We start from the raw sequence: 22,639 nt of genomic DNA on the forward strand, positions 1-22,639 counted from the left end.
GACTGCATGCCATGGAATAGACTCACTCTGGTTAATTTTCGGGGAATTTACAGATCATTTTCCAGAACTGACCCTGGGGGACAGTTCACAAAGTTTCTCGGGAAGCAAATGTTTACAGATTGGATTCTTTAAAAAGCAGAGTTGGGAGTTTCTGTTCATTTTTTCGGATTTTTTGTTGTTGACATTATGTAGGAAAGAGGTTCCTTCCTAGCGCCAAGAACACTACAGATTGCAGTTCTATGACTTTGTTGTGAAGTAAGGAAGGGCACATTTTTTAAAAGCTCAAGATCAATTATACTTAGTGTGTTAATCTGAAACAGAACTTTGTTTAAAAGTTTATACTTACCTACATATAACAATTTTTACTTCCCATTAAAGACAGTCATTCAGCCTCAATGGCTTTTCAGGATCTTCTGAATCTAGTTGGAAGCCATGGAAGATTCCAAATCTTTCAGATGGCTTTTTTTTCTTATCTGCAATATCATTGTGACACCTCATACAATATTGGAAAACTTCACTGCAGCTAACCTCGGTCATCGCTGTTGGGTTCACATTCTTGACAATGACACTGACTCTAACAATAAGAGTAGAATCCTAAGCCAAGATGACCTCTTGAGGATCTCCATTCCACTGGACTCCAACCTGAGGCCAGAGAAGTGTCGTCGCTTTGTTCAACCACAGTGGCATCTTCTATATTTTAATGAATCTTTCTCCAATATGACAAAACCAGATACAGAACCCTGTATGGATGGCTGGGTGTATGATCAAAGGAATTTTCTCTCCACCACTATGACTGAGGTAAGTGGCTTGAATCATAATAACCCTCAGGGAATTAATTACGATAGTTCAGCAATATTAAAAATAGTATATATGCTTTGAAAATAGTCATTGCTTTATTAAGTAAAAGAGTCATATTCAATGATTCTAGTGACTTTATATGTAAATAAAGATTTACTTTTCTAATGATTTCATTCAAGAGATGACCTCAGATTAAAACACAGTTCATAGAATGAAATTTTATAACAGGACCATTTAGCAAAATACCAAAAGTATATTTCACCCCCCAAGGCCTACCTTCTTCTAAGCTAAAGCCTTCTAAGTGGCTTTACAATATTAGGCATGACTTTATTCCTCTGAAGTAGGCTTCAGATCCAATCATAAATGATTTGCCTTCCTTTAACAGTTATGTCATTAATGCATCAACGGCCAAGTTCTCTTGCAGGTTGTAGTATGAGGGGTAAATGTTTAGTAAGGTCACTGATATCTCTTCTTAACCCACAATCTATATAGTAACATCTGCCACTATGAAAAGTACACAACCAGGAGAACATTTATAGACTGTTTTAGCATTGTTGTTCTCTGTGTCCTGCAAAAAAAAAAAAAAATTATATGGTATCTTCAGCAGTAGGGTCTTAACATTTAGTTACAGTAGGTAACTACAAACAATCGCAATAGCCTATGTTTTAAAGATCTATGGGGCTTCTCTGAACAAATAATTCATACAAGGTTATTGTATGTGCCTGGCACTAGGATTTCTGCTTAATATCCAAGGTCTTCTGGGAGCAGCATTATCCACTTAGGTTTTGTATCTGCCTTCAAATTCCTTTTTAAAATTCCAAGTTAGCTTACTTGACAGTAAATTTCCATGAGACTTAATATAAATCTTTCAGGGAAGTGCTAGAATAAGAGATTGGAGGAACAAAAGGAAAGAAGGTATGTTTGTTAGGGGTTTTTTGTTGTTGTTGTTGTTTTGAAGAGACACCATGACCATGGCAACCATTATAAAGGAAAATATTTAATTGGGGCTGGATTACAATTCAGAGGTTTAGTCCATTATCATCATGGTAGAAAACATTGAGGCATTCAGGAGAGCGTGGTTCTAGAGAAGGAGATGAGCATTCTATATCTTCATCCACAGGCAGTAGAAGGACACTGTGTAACACACTTGGCATAGATTAAACATAGAATTCTTCGAAGCCTACCCCACAATGACACTCTTTATCCAACAAGGCTATACCTTCTTCAACAAAGTCACACTTACTTATGGTGCTACTCTGTATGGGCATTCAAACACATGAGCCTTTGGGGACCATACCTATTAAAATTACCACATTCTTCTCCCTGTCCTCATAGGCTTGTAGCCATAACATAATGTAAAATACATTCATTTCAACTTGAAAAGACCCTCACAATCTTAACACCATTTAAAAGTACAAAATTCAAAATCTCTTCTGAGACTCATCGAATTTCTTAATTGTAATCCCCTATAAAATTAAAATTAAAAAGGCAGATCACATATTTCTAACATATAATGGCAGAGAATATAGATTACTTTTTTAAAACAAGAGAGAGAATCATAGTGAGGAAATATTGGACCAAGCAAGACCAAAATCCAGTTGGACAAACTCCAAACCCTATATCTGATGACAAAAATGTTCTTCAGATCTCCAAATTTTTTCATCTTTGTTGAATACAAAGATGTTTCCACTCCATGTTAGCAGCTTTCCTCAGCAAGTATCCCATGACTCTGGCATCTCTAACCTCTTAGTTTTTCCAAGGCCGTCCGGGCTTTACCTTGACAGTTTCACATAACAGCCTTTCACAGCTACACACAGTGGCTACTCTGGGCCTCCATATGGAAACACCCTGTCACACATTTGACCTCAGCAGCTTTCTTTGTTTCAGGAGGGAAATTTCCATAACCCTTTCTTCTACCCTTGACTCTAAAGCCATAACTGTATGGCTGAACCTGTCAAGTTCTTCTGATTCCCAGACCTATAACATGGTTCCCTCATTCAATCACATATTCACCAGCTTTCTGTTTTCTATAATTTTCTTCACTGCCTAAGATTATCTGTCTTGTAAATTGTTGACCATAAATTCAGAGATTTACATGGCTCTGTCTCCTGAGTGCTGGGATTAAGTAGTGTACTACAATGTCTGGACCTAAACTGTTCTTTAATTCTCTTTCACAAGATGGAAGCTTAGCTGGGTGGGATCTTGCCCTGAGGTCATTAAGCCCTTTATTTCACTTAATATCTTCAATCTGTTTCTCTCCTTAAACACAGGATTTAGTTCCATTTCACTTCCTGATCCATCTTTTCTCCTTGAACCATACATTTTGCATTTTTCCCATATCAGCTTGCTTCTTTTCATCAAAAAGCTCTTCATAAATTTGAACACTAGTAATTTCACAACAAAGTCTATACTAGACTGGAGCTTTTCTTTGCCAATGGAATTAATCAAAATCTCTTCACTTTAGTCTTCAGAAGACTCTTTTGACAAGATCAAAACGCAACTTTATTCTTCATTAAACTATTACAAGAACTGTCTCTAGGCTACATATTAACAAAGCCACCTGAGTCACATCCCCACAGTTCAAGTCACTTTCAGCATCATTTTCTTCAACTAAGCACTGTTTAAGTATTCTTTTGCTTTTCTAATCCTGCTGGGGGCCAGCCCTAACAATGGCCATTTCCCATAGAGGATATAAGGGGTTGGCAAAGGAGGAGTGAGTCAGGCTTTGGGAAAATTTTGCATCCAGACTAACTAACAGTCAGAGTTCTTCTTTGTTAGAACTCAGTAGACAGGGATATACTCATGTTGTTCCAAAACATAGATCATATCATTTTTGTCCCAGATAGGCATTTTAACATCCTCTTGCTCATAAGTATAGTCATCATTGAAAACATGATGACAGAACAGAACACAATTGTCTTTTGCAATCATTTGCCCTCATCAATCCCATAACCCAAGATTTAAAAATCTTGTGATTTCAAGGACACTAGACAGTAAAAAAATCTCCAAGCCAGCATGGGAAATTTTTCATGCCTTGAGCATTGTATTATTAACTCTTAATGGAGAGTGTGTAGTAAGAAAAGGCTTTTTTTTTAATATAGTCAGCTGCCAACTCCTCTTGCCTAACAAATCTTGTTTTCCTTTTTTTTTACTTTCAACTTCTCTTGCCTAACAAATCTTGTTTTCCTTTTTAAGTTTACTTTGTTCTGATTACCTTGTTTCTGAGTAAGTACAGGATATATATTTTCCAAGAATATCTTGGAGTCTGATCTTCATAAGATCTCTGGCATCTTTATTTTGAGTCACAACCTTCAGGGTGTAAAGAAGACCACCAAGTAGGCCAGATGAAAGTAACTCCATAAAAGAATGAGGGGTAATATGCTCAGTACTTTTCTTGGGAAAGCTTAAAGGCATTTTTCCTGGGAGAAGATGCAAATGATTCATAAGAAATTTTTTATCATCTCAATATCCCAAGTTGTACAACCCACCTTCTCAAAGGAGAAAGGTAGGGAGGAATGTGTGGAGGTGCTATCCGAGGGAGGTCTTGGAAGAGAGGCTGGTAGATGTTGGTATGTAATATAAATAAATAAATAAATAAATAAATAAATAAATAAATAAATAAATAAAATTTTAAAACCTCCAAGCAACAAGTGGCAATCATGACAGAAAGTGGAAGACTGTATAATACTGATTGCATCACTTGGCTCAGTTTTGCTGGATCTATGTCAAGCATCTGTGTTGGCTTTGTGACTATCACTGTTCCCATTAGATATGGCTGTGCCATAATCCAAAGTCCCAAAATGCACGTTCCTCCAAAGAAAATCATGGTCAGTCCTCTCAAAGAAGCAATCCAATCCCTGGGACCGACTTCTACCTTAGTTAGGCTTCTATTGTGATGAAGACATCATGACCATAGAAATTCTAACAGGAAAACATTTAAGTGTAGTTGACTTAAAATTCAGAGGTTCCATTCATTATCATCATGGTGGGAAATACGATGGCATGCAGGTAGGAATGGTGCTGGAGAAGGAGCTCAGAGTTCTAGATTTTGATCTGCAGGCAGCAGAAGGTGACTGTACTCCACATTGGGCATAGCTTGAGCATAGGATATCTCAAGCCCTGTACAAGAGAAAGTGCAACACTTTCTCTTACAAGGCCAAATCTACACAAACACTGTCACATCTCCTAATGGTGCTACTCCCTATGGACAAGGCTTTTGAACACATGAGTCTATGGAGACAAAACCTACTCAAATCATACAGAAAGGAAGTAGTATGATTATAGTTTAGTTTATATTTCTTTTAATAATAAAACAAAGAATTTTAAAGAGGGTGAAACCTCCTTATGGGTTTACTCACAGAAACAGTGATTATTTATTCAGGACTAGCACAAGATCAAGCCAATCAAAACTCCAGCATAGTATGGAACAGAGCTTAGGAGGCCCTATCTAGCTGAGGATCTATTGGGAGTTGATGTCCCAATGCACATATAGGTAACATTTACCAAACAGTAAAATATGACAAAAAGAAAAAGAACATGAGGTTTGGAGAGAGGTGTTCCCAGGCATCTTAGAGGAAGTTGTGGAACACAAAAAGGTTGGATATTATCATAGTGCAGTGTTGATATGTACAAAATTTCTAAGAATAAATAGGAAAAAGAAATTCTTGTGTGTCAAGTTAGTTTAGGTAAAGTATTCAAGTGTTGTGACAGGTCAGCATCATTCAGCTTTGATGGCAAATTTAAAATATCTAGATGGTTATACATACCATAGTAATGTAGGTTCATGACAGAGTGTAGCTGCAGCTCTTGTGAGGCCCAAGATTTAGTACTGGGCATTGCACAAAAATACAAACAAACTCTCAATAATTTATATTCTTTATAGACCAGAATGTGAGTAATTGCTAGTACACTCCACTTGTGCATAGGATCTAAGTCCTATTCTCAGTATTGCCAAAAGTATCAAGTAAGTAAATAAAATAAAAACAGTAATCAGGCTTTATCTGGAATCTACTCTGTGGTGAGACTTTGAAGAAACTGTGCACTGATGTAAACAATCCAATTGATAATGATAATAATAATAATAATAATAATAATAATAATATCAAATCATGCAGTTGTGGAGACATCTGAGCATCTCTTGCCATAGGTTACAAATATAACCTACAGCATTATAAGAAGATTCTTGGAAACAGGTTTGTTTAAGATGTGACTGAATGGAAAAAGTCAGGTAATGATGAAAAGGAAAGCTGGAGACAAAGATGGGGGCTGGCACAGTGAAACTGGAAGCTTATGTTAAATAAATTGAACAAATTTGATTGACAGACTGCCATGATGATTTTCTTTTCTTCCAGTGGGACCTGGTGTGTGGATCTCAGGAACTGAATTGGTGGCTAAATTTATATTCTTGTTTGGCATGTTGACAGGAACTTTCTTAGGTGGACACTTATCAGATAAGTGAGTGTCTATTCTTTATAGTTTTCTCTACATATCAATGTTTTCAGCAGCTACAAGTTATGTGTCATAGGTAAGGTGTTTATTGCTATGCAGAGACACCACAACCTTGGCAACTCTTATAAAGGAAAGCATTTAATTGGGGCTGGCTTACAGCTCAGAAGTTTCTACCATTATCACCATGGCAGAAGGCATGGTAGCATGCAGGCAGACATGATGCTTGTGAGATAACTGAGATTTCTATGTCTGGATCCACAGGCAGGAGCAAGAGAAATCTCCTAGGCCTGGCTTGAGCTACTGAAACCTCAAAGCCAACCACCTAGTGACATACTTCCTCCAATAATATGTATTTCAACTAACACAAATATAATAGCACCACTTCCTATAGGTCAATGGAGGCTATTTTTATTCAAACCAACACATTTCATTCTCTGTCTCCCATAGGCTTGTAGTAATATCATAATACAAATTGCACTTAGTTCAACTCAAAAAGTCCTCATACTCTATCACAGTATCAGCAATGTTTAAAGGTCCAAAGTTCAAAGTCTCTTCTGAGAATCATCTAATACCTTAACTGTAATCCCATGTAAAATCAAATGGAAAAAGCAAATCACACACTTCTAAACTACAATGGTAATATATATTACCATTTCAAAATTGAGGAAAGGAGCTTATGGGGTAAATTATTTTACTGCACTAAAACATGGTCAAAAACTAGCTGAGCAAACTTCAAATTCTATAACTCCATGTCTGATATGAAAGCTCTTCAGATCTCCAACACCTTTTAGTTTTGTTGACTGCAACATACTTCTTTTTTGTGGCCTTGTTCACTCTACTAGCTGCTCTTTTTACCAGATATCCTATAATTCTGGCATCTCCATCATCTTGAGGTATCTAAGGAAATCTAGGCTTCACCTCCACAGCTTTATACAATGGCTTCTCTAGGCCTCCATTAAGGGATACCCGAACATATGCATGGACTCAGCAACTTTACTTAGTTGTGGAGGGAAATTCCATAACTCTTTCTTATATTTTTTGATGCAAAAGCCAGAACCACATGGCCAAATCTACCAAGTTGTGCTGCTTGCTGAGGCTAGAACATGCCCCGTTGTTTAAATACATTTTCATAAACTTTTCTTTTTCAGTAGTTTCCTTCAATGCCTAAGCTTGGATGTCTTGAAACTTGCTCTGTAGATGAGGCTGTCCTCAAACTCAAATATCTGTCTGCCTCTCCTTCTCAAGTGCTGAGATAAATGGAGTTTGCCACACACCAGGCCTAGCCTTTTCATTAATTCCTTTTCATAAGTTTGAAGCTTATCTGGGTAGTGTCTTTCTTAAAGCCACCATAGCCTTTATTCCATTTAAGGCCAGGCTTTTTTGAGCTCTTTCCTGGTGTTCCTTTCTTCCTCAAACTGTACATTTGTTGGTTTTCCTTGCCAGAGTGTCCCTTTGCATTATAGATTTGCATAAGATGGGCCTATAATAACCAAGCAAAATGATCAATACGAGGTTATCTGGAAATCTCCTCTGCCATAATTATTAATCCATACCTGTTCAGTATAGTCTCAGGTATATTTTTTGGGCAAGGGCAGAAATCAGCCACATTTGTCACCAAAATATCACTAGAGTTATCACTAGGTCATTTACTAATAGTCTTCTTTCCTGAAACCTCTTGAGATGGCCTCCAACAGTTCAAATCACAATCAACAACTCTGTCTTCCATGCTTCTCCTAGTATGAGCCATTAAGCTTCCACACCTAGAGCATCCCAGTGCTTTTCTAATCTAAGTCCCAATATGTATCTTCTAGCAATAAGAACCATGATTAGGCCTATCACAGCAATGCCCAATTCATGTTACAAACTTCTGTCGTAGGCTTTCTATTGATAAGAAAATATATCATGATGAAGGCAACTCTTTTAAAGGAAAACATTTAATTGTATCAAGCTTACAGTTAAGAGGTTAAGTCCATTATCATGGCAGGAAGCATGGAGGCATGCATACAGACATGCTGCTGGAGATGTACCTAAGAATTCTACATCTGGATCCAGAGACAGCCACAAGACAGAGACACTGAGTTTGGCTTGAACTTCTAAAATCTCAAAGCCCATCAAAAATACACTTCTCCAACAAGGCCATGCCTTCTCCAACCAGAAAAGTGAAGAAGACATCAGAAGATGAAAAGATATCTCATAGTTATGAATAGGTGCGATTAGCATAGTAAAAATAGCCATCTTACTAATCCATCTACATATTCAATGAAATTACTATCAAAATTCCACCACAATTTTTTATAGACCTTGAAAAAACAACATACAACTACATACACAAAACAAACACCCAGGATAGCAAAAAAACGAAATTCTTTATAATGAAAGAACCTCTGGAGGTATCACCATCCCCAATTGCAAGGTGCACTATAGAGCATTACTAGTAAAAACAGCATGCTAATTACATAAAAACAGACAGGTTGATCCATAGCATCAAATTAAAAACATATAGACATAAGTGTACATACCTATGGATACCTGATTTTTTAATAACAAAGCCAGAAATATACAAAAGAAAAAATAAAATACCTTCACCATATGGTGCTGGTACAACTGGATATTGACATGTAGAAGAGTAAGAATAGATTCATTTCTATCACCCTGAACAAAACTCAAGCCCGAGTGGATCAAAGATCATACCATAAACCAGATACACTGAAAATGATAGAAGAGGAAGTGGGGAATAGTCATGAATGCATTGGCTTGGGAGACAATTTCTTGAAGAGAATACCAATAGTGTAAACACTAAGATAAACAATTAACAAATGGGACTTCATGAAACTGAAAAGTTTCTGTAAGGCAAAGGACTTCATCAAAAGACAAAACCACGGCCTACAGAGTGGGAAAGGATTTTCACCAACCCTAACCTAACTCTGAAAAATGACTGATATTCAAAATATATAAACAACTGAAGAAACTCAACATCAATAAAACAAATAATCCAATTTTTTTAAATGGGCTTGATTATTACTGGTATAACAGCTTTAATTGCATCAGTTGCTAACACCACTGCTTCTGCAATTGTTTTGACACAAGAAGTTAAGACAGCTACTTTTGTTAATCATTTAGCAAAAAATGTTACTAATGTGTTGAATATACAAGAGGATTTAGATAGGCATTTGGAAGAACAGGCTGATGTTCTCTATCCTATTCAAATTATTGGAAGGAGATTCAGAATTTAAGGGTGAGGAGACATCTCAAGTGACATGCCAAATACTATTGGATTCATGATAGGTCCAAAATTTACAGAGGTAGTCATTATAATTAGGAAAAAGTTTAAAGACACTTGTAGGATATTTGACATAATTTTAACACCTCTCTTGATGTTTTAACTTTACATAATGAGTTTATGAACTTCAAGAATGCTGCTCTGCTGAGCATTGATGTGGTAGAAACTGCTGATTAAATTACCCATGGCCTGAGGTCAGTATTTCTATTTTGGTCAAGCTTCAAGAATAGCATATATAGCTTGATCATGCTAGCCCTTTTTGTCCTGGAAATAATTTTATTCCTGTCCATCATATTAAAGCTTGTCTTTAACAATATCAACATGTTGGCAGCCAAAGTACATGGCTTGAAGCTGAAAATGGACCCCTAGATAGAGTTATTAATTTAACAGGCTAGCAAGCCAAGGTTGGGTAAGATTCTGCACAGAGTCTTACCAACCTAAGACAGAAGTGCATTGCTTTTCATAATGAATATTCCATGATGTGTAAGGAAGGTATTCTTGTCAGAATGACCTAAGACAGACTCAGTCTTGTTAATGAAATGAAAAAGGGGGAGAGCTAGAGAGCCTTTGGGGCTGCTTGGCAAGAAGCTGAGATGGGCCAAGGATAAGGAAATGGGCTGCTTGGCAGGAATATGATATTAGCCAAGGACAAGGAAGTGGGCTTCAGGCAGGAATCTGACATTAGGCTAGAACAATGAAGTAATTTCAGACAGGAATCTAAATATTAGGCTAGAATAAGGAAATAGGCTTCAGACATAAAAATGACTTTGGACTAGCACAGGGAAATTGGCTCAGATATTTCAGTCATTCTGATAAGCACTTAGAAACAGTGATCATGGGAGTATTCACAAAATTGTGTTTAGTGCCTTGCTTGCTTGTTCTTTGACTATTTGTGTTTATTATCTTGCTTGTTCCTTGACTATTTGCATCTATTGTACTGCTAGTCCCTCAACCTAGAACTGACCTTAATACTTGCATGTAATTAAAATGGTATAAAAGCAGAAAGGAGGGAGGGGGATGAGATAGGGGGTTCTAGAGAAGGGAAATTGGGAAAAGAGATGACATCTGAAGTATAAATAAATAAAATATCTAATAAAAATACCATATTAAAAATAAATAAGTAAATAAATAGATTTTTAAAAATAAAATAAATGTGGTACCAGCCTAAACAGAAAATTCTCAACAGAGAAATCTTTAATGGCTGAGAATCACTAAGAGAAATGTTTAGCATCCTTAGTCATCAGGGAAATGCAAGTCACAATAACTCTGAAATCCCATCTTACACCCAGAAAAATGGCTAACATCAAAAACTCAAGGAACAGTGCATGCTGGCAAGGATTTGGAGCAAGGGATCATTGCTGGTGAATACACACTTGTACAATCACTTTGGGAATCAGTTTGTCATTCTCTCAGAAAATTGGGACTATTTCTACACCAAGACCCAGCTATAACACCCACGGGGCATATACCCAAAATATGGTCCACTTAACCACAGGGACACTTGCTCAATTATGTTTATAGTACCTTTTTCATAACAGTCCAAAAGTGGGAACAACCTAGATGTCCTTCATCTGAAGAATGAATAAGGAAAAGGTGATAATTTACAAAATGGAATATTACTCAGTTATCAAAAACAATGACATCTTTTAATTTGCACACAAGTGGGTGGAACTAGAAAAGATAATCCTTACTGAGGTAATCCAGACCCAGAGAGACAAACATTATATGTACTCACTTATAAGTAGATATTAACTGTAAATAACCATGCTGCAATTCACAAACCCAAAGAATCAAAGTAACAAGGAGGGCCCATGGGAGAGATGCTTGAATTTCACTGAGTATGGGAAATAGAATAGACATCAGTGGTGGATTTAGGTAGGTAACTGGGTGAGGGGTGTGTTGAAGGGAACAGGTAAATACTAGTGGGGGAGGGTAGAGAAAAAGTACAGGGAGAGAGAACTGGAATCAGTGAGAGGGCACCTCTTGGATGAGCTAGAAACCTAGAGCAATGGGAACTCTCAATAATCTATGAGGGTGACCCTAGCTAAGACTCCTAGCAATTAGGGACATGAAAACTGAAATGGCCATCTCTGGTAACCAGAGAAGACTTCTAATGGAGGGATGGGGAACCAACCCAACCACAAAACCTTCAACCCATGATTTGTCATTCCTACAAGAGGTGCAGGGGTAAAGATGGAGCAGAAATTGAGGGAAAGGCTAATCAATGACTGACCAAGCTTGAGACTCATGCTATGAGAGATAACCCATCCCTTACACAATTAGTGATATTCAACTGAACTTGCAGGCAGGTGACTGGTATAACTGTCCTATGAGAGGCTTACCCAGCACCTGATGGGAACAGATGCAGACATACAGCCAAACATTAGGTGGAGCTTGGGGAATCCTGTGGAAGAGACAGACAAAGAACTGAAAGAGCCAAAGAGTTCAAGAAAACCACAAGAAAATCCACAGAATCAACTAACCTTTGCTCATAGAGGCTCACAGAAACTGAACCACCAAACAGACCATATGCATGGGATGGATGGAGGGCCTGTGCACATATGTACCAGTTGTGCAGCTTGGTCTTCATGTGGGACTTCTAACAGCAGGAGCAGGGGCTGTCTCTCACTTTGTTGCCTGCCTTTGGTCACTTTCCCCTAACTGGGCTGCCTTGCCTAGCTACAATATGAGATGCACCTAGTCTTATAGCAACTTGAAGAACTCCTCTTTTCTGAGGAGAAAGGGAGGACAGGAGGGTTGGGGAAAGAGAAGCAGAGAGGGAGGGACTTGGAGGAGAGGAGATGGGGAAGCTGAAATCAGAATGTAAAGTTAATTAATTAACTAATTAATAATTTTTAAAATGTAGTCATTGAAAATTGTGTTTCTCTAAGTGTGCATTTGAAATTAATAATCTCTAGACACAGACTCTTCTGTTAGGGTTTTAAAGTCCATGTACTGTTTTGGTATAGAACTAACATCTTACTAGACATGGAGGATTTCAAAAATGGTGCTAAAGACAAGATGGCAAAACATGGTTTAGAAAGATGAGAAGAGTTAAACATGGGGTTGAGACAAATTGTTGCCTCTTTGTTATTTTTAACAACTACATTGTTTCCCTAATAGAATCCTTATCTTTTCCTCAGGTTTGGGAGGAAGTTACTTTTCAGATGTGCTTTACTGCAAATGGCCATCACTGCGACCTGTACAGCTTTGGCTCCCAGCTTCCTCATCTACTGCTTACTTCGATTCCTAACAGGGCTTTGTATCTTACCCATAAACTCAAACAGTTGTTTGCTCAGTAAGTCAAAGCTTTTGATAGACATTGTCCAAACTTTCACTTGATGCAGATGTCCTTCCCAATTTTGTTGAAAGTCAAGATTTGTTGTTTTTCTTTCAGTGTTAGAATGGACAAGCCCTGAATCTAAAGCCTTGGTGACCACACTATTATTATGTTCTCAACAATTTGGAGGCCTTATACTGTCAGGTCTGGCATTTGCATTTTGAAACTGGCACCACCTCCAGCTGGCAATATCTGTGCCAATATTTTTCCTTCTTATACCCACAAGGTATGAGCTTTCTTTTTCTCCTCTATATTTTGAAATTGTGGGGTGACCACATCCATGGAATCAAAACATAAGAATGCATTTGTCACAGTCTCTATAAATTATTATGTTTATCACTCATGTCATGTCTCAAAAACATGTCTATGGTATCTTTTTTCCTCTGTATAATATAATCAGTGAACAAAATTTATTCATGGATTATTAATTTAGGGAAGGATACATGATAAGTGAAATTTCTTTACAATATAACAAGAAACTTGGCAATTGTCTGCAGAAGTGTCCAAGAAATATATATATATATATTAGGGTGACAGACCAATGGACCAATGTGGTTACAGGTCTGCATTCCAGAGATCCATATACATTGCATTGCTGAATCATTTTCTTTTTTCAAGAGGCAATGTATCTCTTGACAAAAGATTAAAATTTTCTGTTTTAACTGGATTACTGGTAGGGATTAGATTAAAAATAAAACAGTGCAAGAATAAATTTGGTGTAGAAAATTACTTCTTGAGAATTTATGTCCACATATTCTTGAGGAGGTGGGTATCAGAGTCAGCTCGGTGGCTGATTGTGACCAACAAACCCCAGAAGGGCTTACGGGAACTTAGAAAAGTTGCATGCAAGAATGGAATAAAAAATTCTGCAGATATTCTAAAAATGGAGGTGAGCATAATGAGAGCTGTTTGTGACACAAAAGAAAGTTACACAATCTTGACATGCTTATGAGTTAGTATCCAAAATATCACAGTTCTTTCACTCCAAGAGGACTTTGTAAAATCCCTTCTTTTATGGTATCTTTCACATTTAAACATTTTCTTATAGATGAGGTATACATACATAAAATGTGTTGCTTCACATATACCCTTTCATTACATTACCACGCCTGTTGAGTCTCATAGTCTTTCTACTTTCTAGTCCTCTAGTCTCTCATTTTGTATCTTCTTTTTGTGACCTAATATGTTTAATTAAGATCACTTACAGAAATATATAAAGGATTTATTTACAAGAACATGGACAACTTACACATAGGTATACTACTGAAGAAACCGTTCATCTCTCCCTCAGCAAAAATTAACTACCTATATAATGCCAGGTGGAAGTATAGCTTTGTAGACCTTGACAACGAACAATGGCCACCTGTACAGTTTGTCAAACACAGAATAAAGATCATAGGTTCTTCTGTCGATATACCATCTACTTTCAAAATTGTATATTGACTGGCATACTCTTAGGCAGGTCTTCAACAGCTGCTGAAAACTCAAGAGTACAATGTCCATGGCATGTCTGTTAGACATATTCATGCTTTTTTTTTTCAACACTTTATCTGGATCTTACATTCTGCAATTCCCCTTTACCATTATTTTTTTTCTGTACCCTTGAAAAGGATGATAAAGATTGCTCAGTAAGAGATGATCACTGGATAATTACTTGTTCTCATTACTATGACCAATTGTGTCTTCAGTGACTGCCACCCACCAAATACAAAATCTATTTTTTATTGAGGCTGGCATGAGCATTAATCTATGATCATGAGCAAAAATATTGAAAGACTACTTAGTTCTTTTGGTGTTCAGAAGATTACATATAAGACCTGGATGCCAAACATTGCCACCAGTAGTTAATGTTTTCGTTGATGTGTTTCATTATTATATAGATCCAGTAATTTATTGGATATTACACTCTTACCTTTCAAAACGGAAACATTTTTCTCTACCTTTGAATACTAGAAGTATACCATCTAGTTCTATTATATTAAAGCTTGAGTTATGAAAAGAAAGGCATAGTGGGCATATTTTATTGATTTTCAAACTAATGGAGTATTTGACAGGGCCCTGAAAACAAAGAAGGATGCCCCTGAATTTCTAGTAAGTCTTAGATTACACTTTGGATTGTCAAATGATATTACATATCATATAAGTGGTGGAAGGTTATGGCTCAAAGGTCACATATTTGAGTGATAAGTTGACAAGAAGTAGATCTATGATGGTTAACATTAATTGTCAATTCAACAGGATCAAGAATCAGCTACAAGACAACTTCTAGGAACATTTGTGAGGGGTTACTTAGTTTAGTTTAGCCTCTGGACATCTCTCTGTGGGATTATGATTACATTAACTGATGGAACATCCACCCTAAAAGTAGAAGGGCCAGCTCTGGGCTTGGGTCTTAGAATACAGAAACAAAACCTAGTTCAGCATAGGCACTCATCACCCTCTGTTCTTCACCATGTTCCTTGATATCTCTATTTTTCACTAGAGAAAAGTAATAAGTAGTGATAGTTATAAATAGTATTCTGTTACTGTTTGGTATGCATCAAAATTCGTACTGTTTTGTGAAAACTAAATAGTTTCTTTATGCTATTTCTAAAGGTCATAAGAGCCACTATGAAGGAAGAGCTGGCAATAGCACAAACAAAACCTTCTCTACGTGACTTGTTCCATACACCCAACTTGCGAAAGCGCATGTTTCTCCTGTGCCTTTTGAGGTAGGCTTCACAGGGAATTCCCTACTTGTCTGTTTGCATTTGAAAGGAAAAAAATTACACAAGTGTATACATCTTAATGAGCATATACACATGTAAAGTTGTAATATACCCCTCAAATGGGGGAAGGCCCAGTTATTTATGGTCATGAGAGGACACAGTTCAGTTCCAAATAAAAAATTAATTTTCTCCAAGGAAAACTCACTAAAGAAACAAACCATGTCTAAGGGTAGACCTCATTCTCAACATTAGATGGCCAACATGAAAATAACTCAATGGCATCTTTGGTTTTGTTTTCTTTTTCATATTGTATCATATTGTGTCAGAGCAACTTTTTTCACTCTTACAAGTAGGTTATTTGCATATATTTTGGTTTCCAGTGGTATGTTTTGATGGGATGCCTGTGTCTGTGAACATGTGTGTCTCTGAATGTATATGTGTTTCTTTTACTTTCCTAATTGGCTTTATTTTCTTCGGTTTGTTTTGTCAGATTATGGCTAGCTTTTGTTTAATACTACTTTATTTCATTATTATTTCTTACATGCCTGTTTGTCTTCTAATAAAAGACAGAAAGGTTGGGGATCCACATGAAAAGGAATATGGGGAAGAACTGGGAGAAGTTGAAAGAGAGGAAATTTTAATTAGTATATATTGAATGAAAAACTCTATTTTAAATTTAAAAGTGGCCATGAAGCTAGGGGTGGTAAGATTGTAAAACTAAAGTTATGAGAAAAAAATTAGGGAAACTGTCATCAAAACATTTTGTATGGGACTCTAAATAATTACCAAGATATTTTTTAAATTAAAAAACAATGTTATAACATTGACTACGATCAAGTTAGAGATTAAAACCTCTAAAAAAAATGATGGAATCTATCATGCATTCCATAAATCCTCTACCTGTCCTTTAAAATCCAAAAGTAATTGCACACTCAGGATACAATGATATTATTGATTTCACTCAGGTAAATACTCCAAAATACAGATAGACTTGTACAGTTTCACAACTAAAACTGTCTTCTTGGAATAATCATATTTTTTTACTTTAAAGATGAATTTTAAGCAATATGATTTGACTCACATCTTTTTTCTTATAGATTTGTACAATTAATACCTATTACTGGCTTCAACCTCCACCTCCAACACCTGCAAAGCAATGTCTTCCTAATACAAAGTCTCACTTCTGTAGTGTCCATCCCAGTCACTGTTCTTGCAATGTTTTTACTGAATCACATTGGCCATAGAAAAAGTCAACTATTTTCCTCTTTCCTATTTGGAATCTTCATTCTGAGCATAGTGTCTGTGCCTCAAGGTGAGAAAAAAAAGCTTAACATAAAAAGAAAGAAATACCCAGTCCCTTTCCTCAGTATTTGTCAGGTTCTAATTTTGAGGAACAAAATACATCCAGAGAGTTTTTGTAACCAAACATTTAGGGAACATTCTTCAACTCACATGCTGAAAGAAAAGCTAAAAGTCAATAAGTTTGGTTTAAATTTGTGAAAGTCTAGTATTTGTATAAATGTATTTGTGACTCTCGGCTCACCTCAAGAACAACCGTAGCCTGGAGCATTGTATCAAGACAATGAGGACCACTTGTATTGAAGTACAAACCAAGTGCAAGGAAGTAAAGATGGTCTAGGTAGCAGGACCTCCATTATTTAACCTTGTGGAGTTAAGTGCATGTGTACAAGACCCCAACCTTTGTTGAAACCCAGGAGGATGTCATCAAATACTCATTTTCTGCCTTTTCCCTAAGCATCTTCCAGTGCTTGAAGCATTCATTAGTCTTTTGTCACTGAGTAGAAAATGTTTCTATTAAAAGGCCAATGAGGTCCTCAAAGTCCTTACTCTTGAGCCTTAAGACATTATTTCAAATTAAGCCAACCTCTGCTTGCCCATATCTGTCTTTTCATGACACTCTTGTGTCATATTGCACAAAGAACATGCATAAATATCGCATATTAATATTTTACCGACTCAAAATGCAAGTATCAAGAAAAATACAACTTCTATTTTTTATTTTTATTATGTCTTCATGCAATTTACTCTTTTTTGACAATTTCAGGCATGCATACATAGAATATATTCTGGTCCTGGTCACCTTTCCCCATTCTTATCCATGTCACATCCCTGCAAAATATTCCAATGAGTACAGAGTCCTCAGTAATTTCCTCCATGATAGCCCTACATTCTGTGTAAATGACAATGAAATACTGGGTAGAAAAGATGAAAGTCAATGAGTGACTCTTAGACTCACCAAGCTCTCTACTTTGAAAGTGATGTCAGAAATCCTCAGCGTATGAATGCAGTGGCTCACAAGTGTTGATCTTCTATAAACCAGTACATATAGATAGGTAACCTTTCTTAAATTATTAGCCACCAAGAATATTTACCTCTGTGCAGTTTCTCAACTCTATATTCCCCACTTAGTAAGCAGAAAATAAATTCCTACACCTCAGAATAACCATTGTCCCTGACATTCCTTTCCACAGAAATGCAGACTCTCCTTGTGGTTTTGACAACACTGGCAGGAGCAAATTCTTCTACAATTTTTAACAGTAATGTTCTACATACAAGCGAGCTGATCCCCACGGTGATAAGGTACATGACTTAATTTGAACACCCGGGTACTGATCAACAGCAATCAATTGTAATAATAACAAATATAGCCAAACTTTAACAGAAGTTTGCATTTTTTTTTGAGATACATTGTGTCAAGCTGTGAACCAGTTGTATACAGCAAATAAATATTTTATATGAATATTTGGAATCACCCAAAACTTAAGTGCTATGAAAAACTTAAGAAGAAAGAACTTCTGTTCTTTCCATTTTTAATTGGGTTTTTATAACTTGTTTTATTAATTCCATAATGTATTCACCCTCAATATCTTATTCATGACCCATTCCTGCTGCTCTCCAATCTGCTTGCTTTTCTACCCTCACAAATTTATTTGTGTGTGTGTGTGTGTGTGTGTGTGTGTCTGTGTGTCTCTCTGTGTGTGTGCATGTCCCTGCAGAGATCTTAAAGTTTGTATAATAACTTTAGTTACTACACTTTCAAAAAATTTTTTGTTAATCCACCTTTTGGCACTATTACCTATTCTAATAGCCATTTCTTCCTGCTAGTAGTTTTCCTTGACATTTCCAGACAGTGTATACCACACTTTTTAAATTTTTCAACATTAGAAATTTTATGACAAAAATAATCCTTGCAATTAAAATAAACATTACTCACAAAATTATCCAGACCCAAAGTCTATACATCTCAATGAACCTCTATATAGTTAGAATAACCATTCTGAAGCTATGGAACTTCATATTCAATTTTACACTTGCAACATCAAATAATCTTCATTTTTCTTTTATTATTTCATATATTATATCTCAAACACAGTTTCCCATCCCTCTACTCTTCTCAGTCCTCTCTCACAATATCATTTCTCCTCCAGATTCACTCTTCCTCTGTTTCCCTTCATAAAATGTGCAAACTTCCCAAGGATATCAAACAAACGTTGCACAAAAAGTTATAATAAGACTAGGCACAATCCTCATACCAAGCCTGGACAAGACAAGTCAGTAGAAGAGAAATAATCCAAAGAGCACACCCACTTCCATAATTAAGGAGTCCAACAACAACACTCAACTACAAAATTATAACATGTACAAATGGGACCTAGCTCAGACCCATACAGAAGCTGTGACTGTCATTTCATCCTTGTGATTCCCCTAATAACCTTGCTTACTTGACTCTGTGGACTGTGTTCCTGTGCTGTCCTGATTCTTCTGTTTCTTGCATTCCTCCAGCCAACCCTTATTTCTATGAGGTTCTGCTGGCTCTACCAAGTTTTAGAGTATGAGTGTGGGTCTCCGTATCTGCTTCTATCAACTGCTTTATTGTGCTAATGTGGTGTCAATTGGGCTAGGCAGAAATCTATGTGTATAGATAGTAGAATATCATTAATAATCATTCCATGAAATTTTTCCCACTTGTATTTGACTCTATACTGGGTTTCTGGCATGTCTAGCCGCTGGTTTCAGGCCATCTAGACAGTGTGAGGTAAGAGCTCCCTCTCAGGGTAAGGACTTCAAATTGGACCAGTCATTGGTTGCCAGGCCCACAAGTTCTGCACCACCAGGACCCCAGTACAACTTGGAGGAAGGACACATTGAAGGTCAAAGTTTTTGTAGCTGAGTTGGTGTTGCAGGCCTACTGCTGGAAAACCTGCTTGGTTATAGAAGATGCCCAGTTCAGTCTCCATATCCCCAATTACTAGGAGTCTTAGTGAGGGTCACTACTGAAGATGCTTGGGAGAGTCTATTGTACTAATCTTTTCTGTGGCCCTAAAAATGCCTCCAAATTTCAATCATCTCTCCCAGCATTCTCTCCCTCCATTTTCCCTCCAACAGAATCTGATTCCTTCTTTTCCCATTCCCACACAGCCACAGTCAACCTGTAAAATCTATTCTATTTCCCCTTCCCAGGAAGATCCATGCATTTCCCCTGGATCCCTCCTTGCTACTTACCCTCTCTGGGTCTGTGGATTGTAGGATTCTTATTTTTTATTAAGAGCTAATGTCTCCTTATAAGTGTATACATATGATGTTTGTCTTTTTGGATCTGAGTTACCTGACTCAGGATGACTTTTTTTTCTAATTCCATCTATTTGCCTGGCAATTTCACGATGTTGTTTTTAATAATTGAATAATGCTCCATTGTGTAAATGTACTAGATTTTCTTTATCCATGCTTCAATTGAGAGACATCTAGGTTATTCATAGTGACTTTGTGAAAGTCACTATAAACACACTTGAGCAAGTGTCTTTCTGTTAGGAGCAAGATCATCCTTTGTATATATGCCCAGGAGTGTTATAGCAGAGTCTTGAGGTAGATCTATACCAAATTTTCTGACAAACTGCCATATTGATTTATATAGTGGCTCTATAAGTTTGCACTTCCACTAGCATGGAGTGTTCCTCTTGCTCTACATCCTCACCAGCATGAACTATGACTTGTGATTTTATCTAATCCATGCTGACAGGTGTGAGATGGAACCAAAAAGTAGATTTAGTCTGTATTTCCCTGATGGATAAGGATGTCGAACATGATTAACACAAGATGCTGAGTAGCAATGCCATGAGTTCACATTTGCTAGATTCTTTTCTGAATTCTAGTTTGTATTCTTAGGGCAACAGCATTAGGAGTCATTGGAATTTTTGGTGGTTTGGGGGCATCCCTGGCTCCCCTTATTATGATCTTCATGGTGTACTCTGCCTCCTTACCCTGGATCATCTATGGAGTCCTCTCCATCCTTGGTGGCCTTCTTCCCTTTCTCCTTCCTGAAACCAAGAATCAGCCTCTGCCTGACTCCATCCAAGATGTGGAAAATGGGTGAGTAAAATCTCTATTGTCCCCTTAAAGGGATTCTGCATCAAGTCCTGTGATGTAGAAAGTGAAATAGCACTCAGATTATCTCTTTCCAAGCTGTCAGACATTAGGCTTTTCTCCATGTGATCATTGTGTTTGGAATAGAAACACAATGTATCCCCTCATAAAGTAAATTCAAATGACCTTGGGTCTCTCTAGACATAAAAGACAATCTCTACTAAGATAAACAAAGATTTATTGATAAGTAGACAAAATCATGTTTACTGCCTATTTTACCTTCATGAAAAAACACATGAAGTGTATAAGTTAACTTGGCCCATGTGTGGCACATGTATGTATGTAGAGCATGTCCAAAGAAGATAATATGATATTTGACTCTCATACTCTCCATTTTTCATTTTGGGGATATTATTGATGAGTCTGATTTGGTATGGAGAACAAAAAGAAGCACTGAGACTCTTCTTCCCACAGACAGGGGATAGAAGCATGTGTGCCTTTGCCTAGCTTTTTATACGAGTTCCTAGGATTTGAATCAGGACTTCCTTCTGGTGCAGCAAGCACTCTATACAATGAGCTTTCTCTTAAAATTGATACTCTTCTTTATATCTCACAAGAATGCAAATGGTATTTCATCCTTCAGACTCACCTGTCAACCCACTGAGTGCTGATGAGCTATCTGAAACTAATATTCTGGAGGATTGACTGTCCACCATGATCACTGAATAACTTAGATGAAATTCCATACACAACTAGAGAACCTGCCACAGATGACAGGGAATCTGAGGGAAGGACTCTCATTTTTGCTAGGAGATTCAGACTATCTCAACTTCACTAAGTATGAAAAGTTCTGGACAGAAAGAAGGACATGTCCAATAATGAGATCATGAAACAGAAAAGAGTGAAGAGGGTTTTTACATTTTGGTGTATTTCCTGCACTATTTTTCCTTCAAACCTCCTTGAAGAGGGCTATGACTACTAAGGTAGTAAGTGCAATTGCTGATTTACAAATGTTACTTGGAAGGAGTTGTTTTTTATTTCCCCAGATTTATGTGAATACTTTGATAGGATTGTGAATGTTTCAAACTCTGGTGAGTGAATGATGAGTTTGCTCTTTAAAAATGCCTTTATTCCCTCTGTCCTTTCTATTTTTAAAAAATGTTTGTTGCATTTGTTTTATATGTTCTAGGTGGAAAAGTTCAAGACAAGGAAAAGAGAAAGATGTTATTATTAAAGTGACTCAGTTTTAAGGAACTCCAGGAATTGGTCACTGGTCAAACATCAAGATAACAGAAAAATCTCATTCAGGATTTATGCTAGGATCATTTGCTTCTACTCCATTCCATTGCTTTTCCTGTGAAATAAATAGAGTGAGAAAAAGTAGCTGGCAATCATGCCTGTTACAGCCAAGGGTACAAAAGACAGATAGACAGATTCCAAGAAGAAAGTTAGGGAACTGAGTTTGTCAGAAAAGGGAAGGCAGGATGATGAGCTTTTTAGTTATATATACATGCATACATAAACACACATACACATATGGAATTCATACTGGAAAATGCCTGCACCCTTCCCCCAAGTCTATGCCTGCCCCACTTCCAAGAGGGTGTAGTGGCAGGAACCATGCATGAAAGGCTGTGGCAAGCAAGTGAGCTTTCTGGAGATGACCCACATTTTGACTGGCTG

The 22,639-nt window shown here is 37.0% G+C and overlaps 1 pseudogene; it reads left to right on the plus strand.

Moving 5' to 3' along the window:
- Positions 1–395: 395 nt before the first annotated feature.
- Positions 396–22,206, plus strand: LOC114624307 (annotated as a pseudogene).
- Positions 22,207–22,639: the final 433 nt, after the last annotated feature.

This window comes from Grammomys surdaster, unplaced genomic scaffold, assembly GCF_004785775.1.
Source record: "Grammomys surdaster isolate TR1022 unplaced genomic scaffold, NIH_TR_1.0 205, whole genome shotgun sequence".
Lineage (NCBI taxonomy): Eukaryota > Metazoa > Chordata > Mammalia > Rodentia > Muridae > Grammomys > Grammomys surdaster.